The 11,459-nt window shown below is 38.5% G+C and overlaps 1 protein-coding gene across 1 annotated transcript in view; it reads right to left on the bottom strand.

Annotated features, from left to right (window-relative positions):
* Positions 1-11,459, bottom strand: part of ctnna1 (catenin (cadherin-associated protein), alpha 1) — a 117,293-nt gene that overhangs the window by 57,632 nt on the left and 48,202 nt on the right. The window lies entirely within an intron of this gene.

Raw genomic sequence — 11,459 nt, 5'->3', positions numbered from 1 at the left:
GATCGAGTCTTAAATTCAAACTAATGAGAACACTTAACAGCCTTCACATTTCTGCATTTGGTTAAATTCAATAAACTCTGTACACTTCCTTGAAATCTTAAAGCCTAGCACTTTGTGAGAAAAGGTTAATGTCCAATATGGCTCTACACTGGTTCTAACAAAATGTCCGAACAAGCTCCCTCTATTACGACTTCAGCAGGGATTTACTAGATGTTTAACAGAGGCAATTGCTCAATTATCATTGTGCATATATTCTTACATATGATTGCTTAAAACACTGACATCCTCACTGTGACAAAACAATGCTGCTTAGATCACTGCATCATTAATTAATGGTAGGGACCATCAAAGAAAGCTAGACGAAGCAAACACCAGCGAGAACATCCTAGTGAGAAGGGTAGGAAAAAAGAAAGAAGGCATGCAGAGGACACTGACAATTGTCTCCTAAAAATAAATGTGCACGCTTGGCGTCGCACTGTTCAAATGCAGCAAAGAGCATAATCACACCTGACAGCTTCAACATTGAGTCAATTAAGTCCTGGGAAAACTAATCTAATATTCTGTCCCCCTAAACCTCTGCCCTGAATGTTTCAGCCTCCTCGTACAGTGCTTGAGATGGGGGGGGGGGGGGGTCCTTCTGTCTTCATGGAAAGAAGAGCGATATTACTTCATAGCCTTGCTCCTTTTAGTCCATAAATACAAAAAACAAAAAAAAAAGCCTTTTTTGTCTGTGCAGGAAATATTCAGGAGGTTCATACCAAGGACACGAAAGAAACAGAAACAGAGAAAAGCTGAAGTAAAGCATAGCGAAGCTCTCAGGAGAGCAGGCAGAAGACGGCAGGAGGCTGGGTCAGGAGACATTTGTATGCAGCACTGAGAGGACAGACATTAGCATCAAACTAAAGAAGCTGCTGCTGCAGTAGCTCTTTGTGTTGCAATCAAGAGTTGGGGGCAGGGATGCACAGGGGGGTAAAGGGAGCACAAACACCAGTTAGCATCTAATTGAAGTCAATGAGCATCTTAGGAACCACTGAGTGAGGCTGAATCAGGGTACAGAAACCATTACAAGAAAAAAGAAATGCATGACAAAACAGTGACTGACAACACTCTGGGCAAGATCTGGAAAGCACTGAATGCCACCCTAGTTGAGACGCAATTATTGCCTCAGTGCAGAAAAAATATATTTGTCATCAAGCTTTATAGCTTAAGAGAAAACTGCTTTAGTCATATCCTGGCAGATGTTTGTGGCGTAAAGCTCAAAATCTGAGAAATTGGTATCTATATCAAAGCTATTCTGGTCACCTACCAGAAAAGGAAAAAAGGAAAGAAAAAAAAGTAACTGTCCAATAGTGAAATTAAGCATGCCAGAAGAGACTGGTTAAAGTTGTCCTCTAGAGGGTGCTGTAAAATACCATGAATGAGAAATGACTGCAAAACTCCAACCCTGCAAGAGACAACTTTATGTTGGTAAGGATAAATAGAAAGGGAATGCAGGACTGTGTAGCTGATCTTTTCTGTACATCCAGAGATGTAGCTGGGAACTTGCATTCCAAAATGCAATTTTAAAATGCTGTTGGACTAAACAAGGAAAACTACAGCTAACATTTACTAAGCCAAGAACATCCACCAATGGTGTTGTTTTGTTTTGGATTTAGTGAAGCCGACCTTTGCTTTATGCGTTCCTCAAAAACACCTTGCATGCATGTTTAAAGAAAACGGTTTACCTGACATGCACATCAGCACCATCCCAAAAAAAAAAGCAAAGAAAAAAAAAAAAAGGCTCATCCTGATATGATAAGTTTAGGTGTGTGTGGTTGAGGAAGAACACCCTTCTAATGAAATACTGACAAACTGTTTAAACTATCAGCTTATAAGCAAATCACAAAACCACTGAACATGAATCCATTTGCACTTCTGTAAACTGTTTTGTTTTTTTGAGGGGGATATCTTTCCATTCGCTGAAGTCCTGCTGCTCACTCTGGCCAAAACAGCCCCTTTCAAATCACAACCCAAAAACTTCTTTGTGCAAATATGAATGCTTTTCACCCTCCTCTCCCCAAAACCCGCTTTTTCCTTTTGTATTGTAATATGTACTATTTCATATCTGTATAGTGGGTAAAGATGTGGCCAACTGAAAAGATTTTTTTTTCCTCAAGACTTATATTTTTAAATAAAAAATGTTACAATTTATACATGTTTTGGTCTAATATGCTCTTTAGGTAAATAATGGTCATACTTGCCTGTAAACACTGTTGGTTCCTTTAAAATATCTTCTACACAAAAGGATTGTAGAAACGCTATCATGTATCAAACGTGCTGAATACAGAGATGGCTGAAAGCCTTTTAAGAATGGTGCACTCAGGGTATTTGGTCTGGGCTTCAGGCAAGGTGCCCTTCTGAAGTAAATGGCTTCTGATATCATTAACATTATCATAACCCGGCACTCACCTGCCCTTCTAAACCGAGATGATAACCTGCCTGAATGACTGGTATCAAACGCAACACCACAACGGAGATTCCACTCTAGCCCAGGGCAGAATCATGTTTAAATCAGCTTATAAATGCTATTATAAACACAGAATGATTGACATTGGTTGAAAATGATTATCTAGCCCACTGATTCTTGATTTAAATATGATCTAAATAATTGTAGGTTGATGGACGTTGGCAGAAAAACAGCTCAAAAGTTTTGCAGGAGAACTACATGTGACAATTACTTCTCTCACATGAAGTGCCGTTTATATCCGTCTGGACAGGTTTTTCTTTCTCCATTCCTCTGAGGTTCTTCAGTAAGCAGACAACGTAAAATGGTGCTGATGCATGACACCACCAGTGGGAAATTACTGAGGTCTCAGACGCTCTAGAAATACTCTTCCAAATATAAATTAAATGAAAATGTGAATTAGTCAATCTAAACCCACATTACTGACTTTTATCCAAAACAGTATTTTGAGAAAACATTTCTGTAAAACCGGAGCTTTGGCCAGGAAAAGGAATAATTGTGCCCATACAGAAACTGCAAAACAAATAAAATTAAGTTTATATATTGTAAAAATACTTTCAAAGTATAAAATAAAACAAATAAATAGTGTAGGTATATTATAAAGACATGAGTGAAACCAGTGATTTTCTCAATATCACAGCAGCTGCAGCCTCTGTGGAGGATTCAAAAGTGTGAGGGTGGCAGCAAGCATATGCCACAGTAACTACCCGCCTGTGTTATATAGTGTGCACTGCACAAGTACTGCAGGGAAAGCTGGAAAAAAACCAATTTCCAGTGCAGAATGAAGGGGACCAAAAACATAAATAATACCCCAACTGTTACTGTATGCCTAACCTTGGAAATCTAATATATCAGGCACTGTGAATATCAGCTTTTATGTAGCCATTTTAAATGCTTTTTTTTTTAATATAAATAATACATTCAGCTTCCCAGCTACTTTAACAACGATATTGGCGTGTCATCCATGATTGCTGCCTCACAGTTTAAAGATTTTATATAGTTTGTAAATCTCAAGATCGTGTAACCCAGACAACAGAATTGTTTTTAACGATTTTACTGCAGGAGTAAGGTAAACAGGAGAAGCGATTGGTCGACTCCCTCCGGGCAGCTGTTGACCACTGGTTCACAGATGCTGTGCCTATAGGCATTTTCTCTAGAGAAAGGAAAGTTGTTGGGGAGTGGGGGGAGGCAGAATGGCTGAAGCTGAACATGATTTATAGAGGACAGCATTTCTTGGCCAGACGGAGTCTGTAAGAGAAGAGGCTTTGTGACTACAGAGGCTTCAGATGCAGCGGCTTTCTAAGGCTTTTCACTCACTGAGAAAGGAAGCTATTAACTCCAAAGGTCATTTTTTAATTTGGTTGCAGCCCTGCATGGCAGAGGTCTGTTCCTAACTGTGGAAATGAAAACAGAAGTGAATTAACTTGGGATTTAAGTACACTAAGATGAACATAAGAAAGTGAGAGGATATGGTGTGTCTCAACTTTGCGCTCAAACTATATGCCGTGTACCCAATTACGAAGGCTCATTTAAACCCTGCTGGAAGTCACTGAACACACACAAATGAAAAGGCAACTCCAAGACCAGATGAAAACGGGCTAATACTTTTAGACGATTTCTTATTGTATCACGACAGTACCTCCAAACGTTAATTTGCTCCCTCTGTTTTTAAGTCTACAAAAAGGGTCTTATTTTTCTCTCTGCACCATTTCCTAGGAGCTCTGAGCTCTCAGGGACCACAGAGGATGAATGGACATCTCTCTTCAAAACAAGTCTCTCAAAATGAACTATATTAAAGCAAAGGGCCGAAGCTCCATTAGCCACCAAGGGTAGTCATCCCTCATCCATTCCCTGATCAAAGCGGTCAACAAAAAGGAAATGATTGTAAGAGGGGCAATGCTGCTCAATGAACTAGCTAGCGAAAAATAAAAGCATTTTTTTCTTTCGATCCAGCTGAAGCACTTCTGCCCTTGGACTTTATCATGGTATCAAATACTGTAGTGCTAATTACTAGCTGTGCATGAATAAAGTCAAATTCACAACCTTTATTCTGCAAAGGCAAAAAAATAAATAAATAAATAAAAATAGGCATGAAATCACATGTACAGGTTTTTGTTTAGCTAATACTGTTTTTGTGTTGTTTTTTTTTTTTTTTTACACACTGCATATCTAGGCACACTTGTGTGATATATTAGTTGGTTCCTTGGTTAAAAAATAAACTAAAATGAAAAGGAAAGGAAAAAAAAAAAGAAAAGAAAACTAAAAGATCTAGAAATGTGTGTATTAGCCAACTAATGACTTGTTATATTTACAGCCGTAGTTTATAATATCCATGATGCAATGCATGGCAACAGATGCAGAATCCGCATTTTAATGTACCATTACATATGATTTCTACATTGTTAATAATGATGACCGTTGCTAGATGTGGACATGCAGGATTTAAATGACAAAACGCTCCATTTATCTCTCACATGGTTGCCAAGGAAACAGTGTTCAGCCAAACTGAATTCGTGTTCATTACCATCTAGGGTGTGACGAACAAAGACATTCATTATCCTTGTTCTGACCAGAAGTAACTTTATGCAGCCCTATTCATGAGAATGTCTGACACATCTAAGTATCAGAGAGAAGCAATACCATATATCAAGGTGCATGCAGAGCTAATGCAGTGAGTCAGAGCTAATCCACAGCAGCAGGTTAAGAAAAGGGCCCTAATAACACTGACATAACACTGACATAACTGTTCTTTGACTCGTCAATAGAGGTGACCTTAATGCTACAAAGCTTGGTAACAAAAGCAGTTACACAACTGAATTGAGAAGCATTTTCTTCCTTAAAATACCGCACCATCAGAAATCGAGTCGAGCTGAAAACAGCACTCTGATGCAGCACATAGAAGGCCTGCCACAGCCACCCACACAGACTTCATAATCAAATGTGACGCAAGCGTGCTATAATTACTCCTATCTGGATTTCATCACATTTGTCTATTATTTCTCAGTACCACAGGTGAAACATCTGCATTGCACTCATCATTGACTCACTGAACACAGTCAAGAGACCATGTGCACAATTTAAGGAAATTCAATTAATGCCTCAGACCTCCTGGAGAGGTGCTCTTGAAAAGCAATCAGATATATCGAAGGGATCACATTGAGATCTTAGAGAAAAAAAACAACCAGATGCTGTGACTATAGCCCATTTCTCCCAGTACCACTCCATGTCTTTTCGATCAAAAACAAGCCGTCTCAACCAGACCAAAAGCAAAAAGACAGCAATTTGCAGGTGGGAGAGAAAAGCTATTGGGCAACTCAACCCACAGGGTTCAAGGACTCAAGAGCGGTGTGTGTTTGAAGCATTTTTTATGAGCTTCCAATTAATCTCAAAAACGCTTACCAGGGAGGATGCATCGATCTGGATTCTCATCAGCAAATACCTCCGTAACATTTACTGCTTCCTACATTTTAAAGTTTCTCCTCCCTGAAACCCAAAAACACATCTTGGACTGGACTGGACAGAATCAATTAAGCTCAGTCAGAAACCCATATCAAGGAAATATATAAGTGGAGGGACCTGCCAAAACTCTGTCTTGAGTCCAGCTGTAGTAAAGTTTTTTAATAAGGGACGGAGGCAGCAGGAACCGGCGAACGTTCAACATAATACTTTAATCATAAAACAAAACAAATAACCCCTCACGGACAACCACCGTATAGAAAACATAATAAAACAACAAAGTCCAGGCCTGGTCCTCTCTCGTCCTTCACGGTCATCACTACTCCCTTTTATGCTTCCGGATCTCCTCCGTGAGACTCGAGACTGGTTAGGCGCACAGTTGACGCTCATTTGCACTCTGCCACCAGCCTCGCTCCCTTCTCACGGCTCCACACCGCTTGCCACACCGGCCAAACTAGTTTCTTAGTCATCATATATAGTTTATCGTAGGGCTGCACGATTAATCGCATGTGTTTGTCATGCGTGTCTCATCAGTAAAGCCGGTTCTGTGATTAGCGGTAAATGTCCATCACCTGCTTTCAAATGGAGCGGCACTTAATATACAGAGCCGTAGTTCGTGGACAAGCTATGCAATATCGCGTTCATAATCGAAGGCGATTCATCTGCGATTATGAACACGATACTGCGTAGCTTGTCCGCGAACTACGGCACTGTATATTAAGTGCCGCTCCATTTGAAAGCAGGTGATGGACATTTACCGCTAATCACAGAACCGGCTTTACTGATGAGACACGCATGACAATCTCATGGGATTAATCGTGCAGCCCTAGTTTATCGTATAAGATTTTAATAAACAATTCTAAAGCCTGAAGCATACTTCACTTTTTACGCATACGCGAGGGTCAGCGTACAGTCCATGAGACACGAATTTCAGCATCAAGAGTATGCGCACCGCTGGATTTTTGTAACCACGTGTACTTTGTTCATACAGGTCGCACATGGGCATTTAATTTTTTTTGTAGCAATTAGTTTATCTACAAGATGGCAACCGTGCCCTGAGGGGCGTCGATTAATAAGGTAGTCAAAGAAAAACTGCATAAACAGAACAGAACCGAATTTTGCCGAAATTACAGATGAAAGCATTTGTTAAAGGAGTTTTTGATTGTCAATGTTAAATACAAGATGAAAAATTAGCAAACAATTTTAACTACAAAAATTACAAAAACACAAAACAAAATAATGCAGTTAACATCTAGAATATGACTGATTCAAATAATCATATATGAAATGGCGAGTTTAAGTTAATATACAAGATACTTGAATATTTGGTTTATTTTTGCACTCTTGCAATTTAAAATGTTATTTCCATTGACTAAAACTACATGCAATTTTAGAGTAAAAGTGAATTATATTTATGTATGTGAACTGAAATGGACTAATTTAAGGTATTTTTGTAAGCACACAAAATATAAAATATAACACTTCAGCTAAAATGATTGAGCCTTGTTCATTTCCACTTATATTCAATTGGATAAACTGATAGCACTGCAGTTTATTTAGAAACATGACTTTTTCGACAGTGATGTGTCACTAGAAACAGCTCAGTACATTATGCATACGAGGGTGACCTTTTCATTTCATACACCTACCTGTCGCAGGCGAAGAACAACATCTAGAGTGCGGCTGCTAAAAAACGTCACCGGTCTTATGAAGACACCTGCAGCGAGCACCAGAGGAGGTGCATTATAGTCATTCTTCAGTATCCCAGAAAAAGGTCTGCAAAACTGGACAACATCTAGTTATCAAGCCTCGGCTCAAGATTGAGGGGCAGAGAATGGGGCATGTCAAGCTTTGCAACGTTCATCTGTCTTCACAGAGCAATCAGTTTTGGCATCCAGTCGCTGTTGGCAAATCGTACAGAGCGGTTAATAAACATGGCATGCTATCCGTCTTCATACTGTCAACATTAGGCTGAAGCCTGCCATGAGGCCGATTCTAAGGTGGGTTATTGAACCTCAAGGGTTTGAATACCAATGCTCTTGTTCACAGCGGGGATCTTTTCTTGTACTTCGCACAGTCTGCTCTGATGATCTATAAAAATAAAAAAGCGGTGTCACCAGGAAAAGGTGATGAGATTTTTGATTTATTAAGAATGTTCAACACAAATTTATGCAGCCGTCCATGCGCCCTAATTACCTGGGGAATGATCCTTGGCCACTTTCAATACAAGCCCATAACTCAAACTACCAGAGCATATCTGTGACACTGTGGCACCCTTGCAAGAGTTTTTAGTGTATCTCAGATGACGATGAGAAAAGACAAGAGCATGACTTAATGCTTCAATCATTATTAAATCTTACAGAGAGAAAGTTCTGCTGTGCAAGGTGAAATCTAATTTCTTAAAATGTTCACCTCCTGCCCTTTCAATATTTAATTCATTAATATTCATTCTACGACTGCTCCTTAGAGGCCATTCTGGCCAAAAGAAAGATGAAGAAAAAAACTACACTAAAAAGCCTAACATCTCTCAACGGATTAAAGGAACTACACACCAAGACAGAGGTATCTCTAACAATGCATTAATATGAAGAATCCATTTTCCGTGACAATTTTATCCAACAGAACTGATAATTTGTTGACAAAATATAATTTACTATTCACTAACCAAGCAACAATATTCAGCTGCACAGATAAGCTTTGAAATGAGCACACAGCTGTATTTCAGAAAAAAAATGCTTCGATGATACTGTAAACCTCTGCTAATAATACAGACCTTGGGCTGAACCCAATATAAAATAGTCACCCTTGAAAACGAGTCACACATCACGATACATCTGCGATGTGTTCAAGACGCACAAGGACCAGCACAGGCTATTAACTTTTAATATGCCATTTGCAAAACAAAGTCAACAGCTTTAAATGTCTCATAAAACAAGCAGCTTACAAGATTTTTTATCCAAATGGTAAGAACAACAAGAGCTTGGGCATGTATCCATATAACACATGAGCTAAATGGACATGTAACGGCTCTCTAAGAAAATGCAATGTTACAGAAGACTATAAAAGAGCTAGTGTGAGAAGAATCAAGCCAGTGGGACCATTAAAGAACCATTTCTCCTTGGATCTTGACAATATATCAGGAGGAAATGTGTTTTTCTATATTACCTATGAGGCCAGTGATGCCCTTGACAATCACAACAGCAAAGTCCTAAGCCTCTTCTGAGGGTAACCCAGTTTAGAGTCAGATATGCTACATCACCGAAGTGAATGTGGGCAAATGCCATTATCCATGACAGTGATATTTAATAGCCACTAGTCTGCCATCATTCTGTCCTTGGAAAAATATAAATTTTCCATTTTGTGGTGAAAGTGAAAGGAAAGAGCAAGGAAACTTCCTTAACATTGTTTTCCAGCATAAAAAAGGCAGTTATCTAGTTCTAACAAATGCTCACTAGATCAAAACTAAACCGAAAAAGCTACGCTTGCCTTTGAAGGTTGAGCAAGCCATTGATTTTGCTTTTCGAATCATTCAAAGGCTTGCTGTCTGTATGCATTTCATAAACAGCTTAGCTTACATGGCAAGATCTTGTAAAATGAACAATAGAAAAAAAAACAAGCATTTGGGTGCATCTTTTCCCTTTTTCTTTTAGCCGCCTCAATGTTCAAACATTAAGAAAAAAAACAACACAAATCATTATGGACATTAATTTAAAAAAAAAAAAGGATACATAACATATTAGGTGGCAAAGTACTTACAAAGAAGTCATTAAAAATGAAAAAGCCAAGCATTTACGCTAAAAGATAAATCACCCTGGTTCGTGGGGCTTGGCGTTTTTTGAAAAAATGTTGCACCATTTGTGTTTGGTTCAAACTAATTGAAATATTTGTTTTGGGGGGTTCAGAGGCAATTAATCTTGGCCTAACCTCATTTATCTGCTAGAAAACAATTTATTTGACTCCTCTGGATATTTATAAATGCAATTACAAGACATCTCAGGAAGTGTGTATTGCAAATTCCCAGGACCACCTCGCCTAGATTAAGTCTAAACATTGGTCTACAAATGTAGCCTTAACACTCTGAGGTCTGAGGGTATCGCCGGCGATACCACCGCGTTTTTTTTTCTTACCAGTGTGAAAGAGACTCAAAATACTCTGTCAATGTTGCACATACAATTAAGAGTTATACACCATTTACATCTGTTGAATATCTTCTTTCATTTGTGTACACTCAGAGTAAAAACAAAATGCTGTGCTTTTTGTAAAATAAAGAAAACTAACATGATGCGTGATCTCTCGTCTCCCTCTGAGCAAAGTCCAATCTGATAGTTCTCAGAAAATGAACTAAGTTCGTGAATACGAATGACAAAAAAATTTAACTCATGTCTAAAGAAAAGTTGAAATGTCAGGTTTTAAATCATGCAAGTCAAATCGAAAACAAACATTGTGTGTTTATGTAATCTGTATGAAAAGAGAGCCATGTCAGAAGTCTGTGATTCAGCTCATTATCTGCTAATGCGGCCACGCCCACGGAGCGAGCGCTATTCAGACGCAAATTCAGAAGCAATACATGCAGTCATCATCTCAATCGTGTATTTATTGTCTTGAAAAGTGTTTATCTGGATGTTAAAGCCATGGTTAGCGAACTCTAGAAGACATGCAGTTAGTTCCTGGTTGTTCTTTATATGGATTTGTGGCCTAAAGGTGCATAGAGCGCCCTCCGGCTGCAAGTATGAATTGTATCCAGCACTAATAGTGATGATATATATAGAATAAATATTACTCCTCTGTATAGAAATTTGACAAACATATAAGAATCCATCAATATTTCTCCAAATGTGCATGCTTTAAGCTAAAAGCCTATATGAAATGCCATAGAGGTAACAGTTCAGACACTTTGCATCACAGAAATACATTTTAAAGAATATAATAGAATACCATTATTTTAAATTGAACTGAGACATGATTACAGAGGGTTTTTCCACACCCTACCTGACTGAAAGGCCTCATTAATATGCAAGTCATTTCAGGTCATTATTATTTGATTCCTTTGTCTTCTCAGGTGTAAATGGCCCATTATTCATGATGATTCATGCCTCCACGCATACTATGGTTCTTGACAAAAAGGGACTTACAAAAACTAAATCAATATATTGTTTTATATGAAGGAGTAGGCAGCATAATTTTTTTTTACATAATTCTGAAGCAAAAACTCTAGTCTACAATCTCCAATACCGAGAAGTCTTATGAACAGATTTAATATACTTTTTTTGGCCTTATTTCAGTGACTTATGTTTTTTGTTTTTTCAATAACCACGCATAAACGTTATTCCTTCAAAAACACAAACATGTACATACATGTTCCTCACATATTATGGTAGCCTAGTTTGTGCTGAATACAGTGTAATGACACTTGTGTCATTAATGTGTTTATGAACAAATGAAAAAAGCACAAATGTCAGGGCATGTCAAAACTTCTCCAGACCCCAAATCAGCCTCAGAC

Source organism: Chanodichthys erythropterus, chromosome 1 (assembly GCF_024489055.1).
Source record: "Chanodichthys erythropterus isolate Z2021 chromosome 1, ASM2448905v1, whole genome shotgun sequence".
NCBI classification, from domain to species: Eukaryota; Metazoa; Chordata; class Actinopteri; order Cypriniformes; family Xenocyprididae; genus Chanodichthys; species Chanodichthys erythropterus.
Note: the sequence above shows the minus strand (reverse complement) of the source record. Positions and strands in the feature narration are given on the sequence as shown.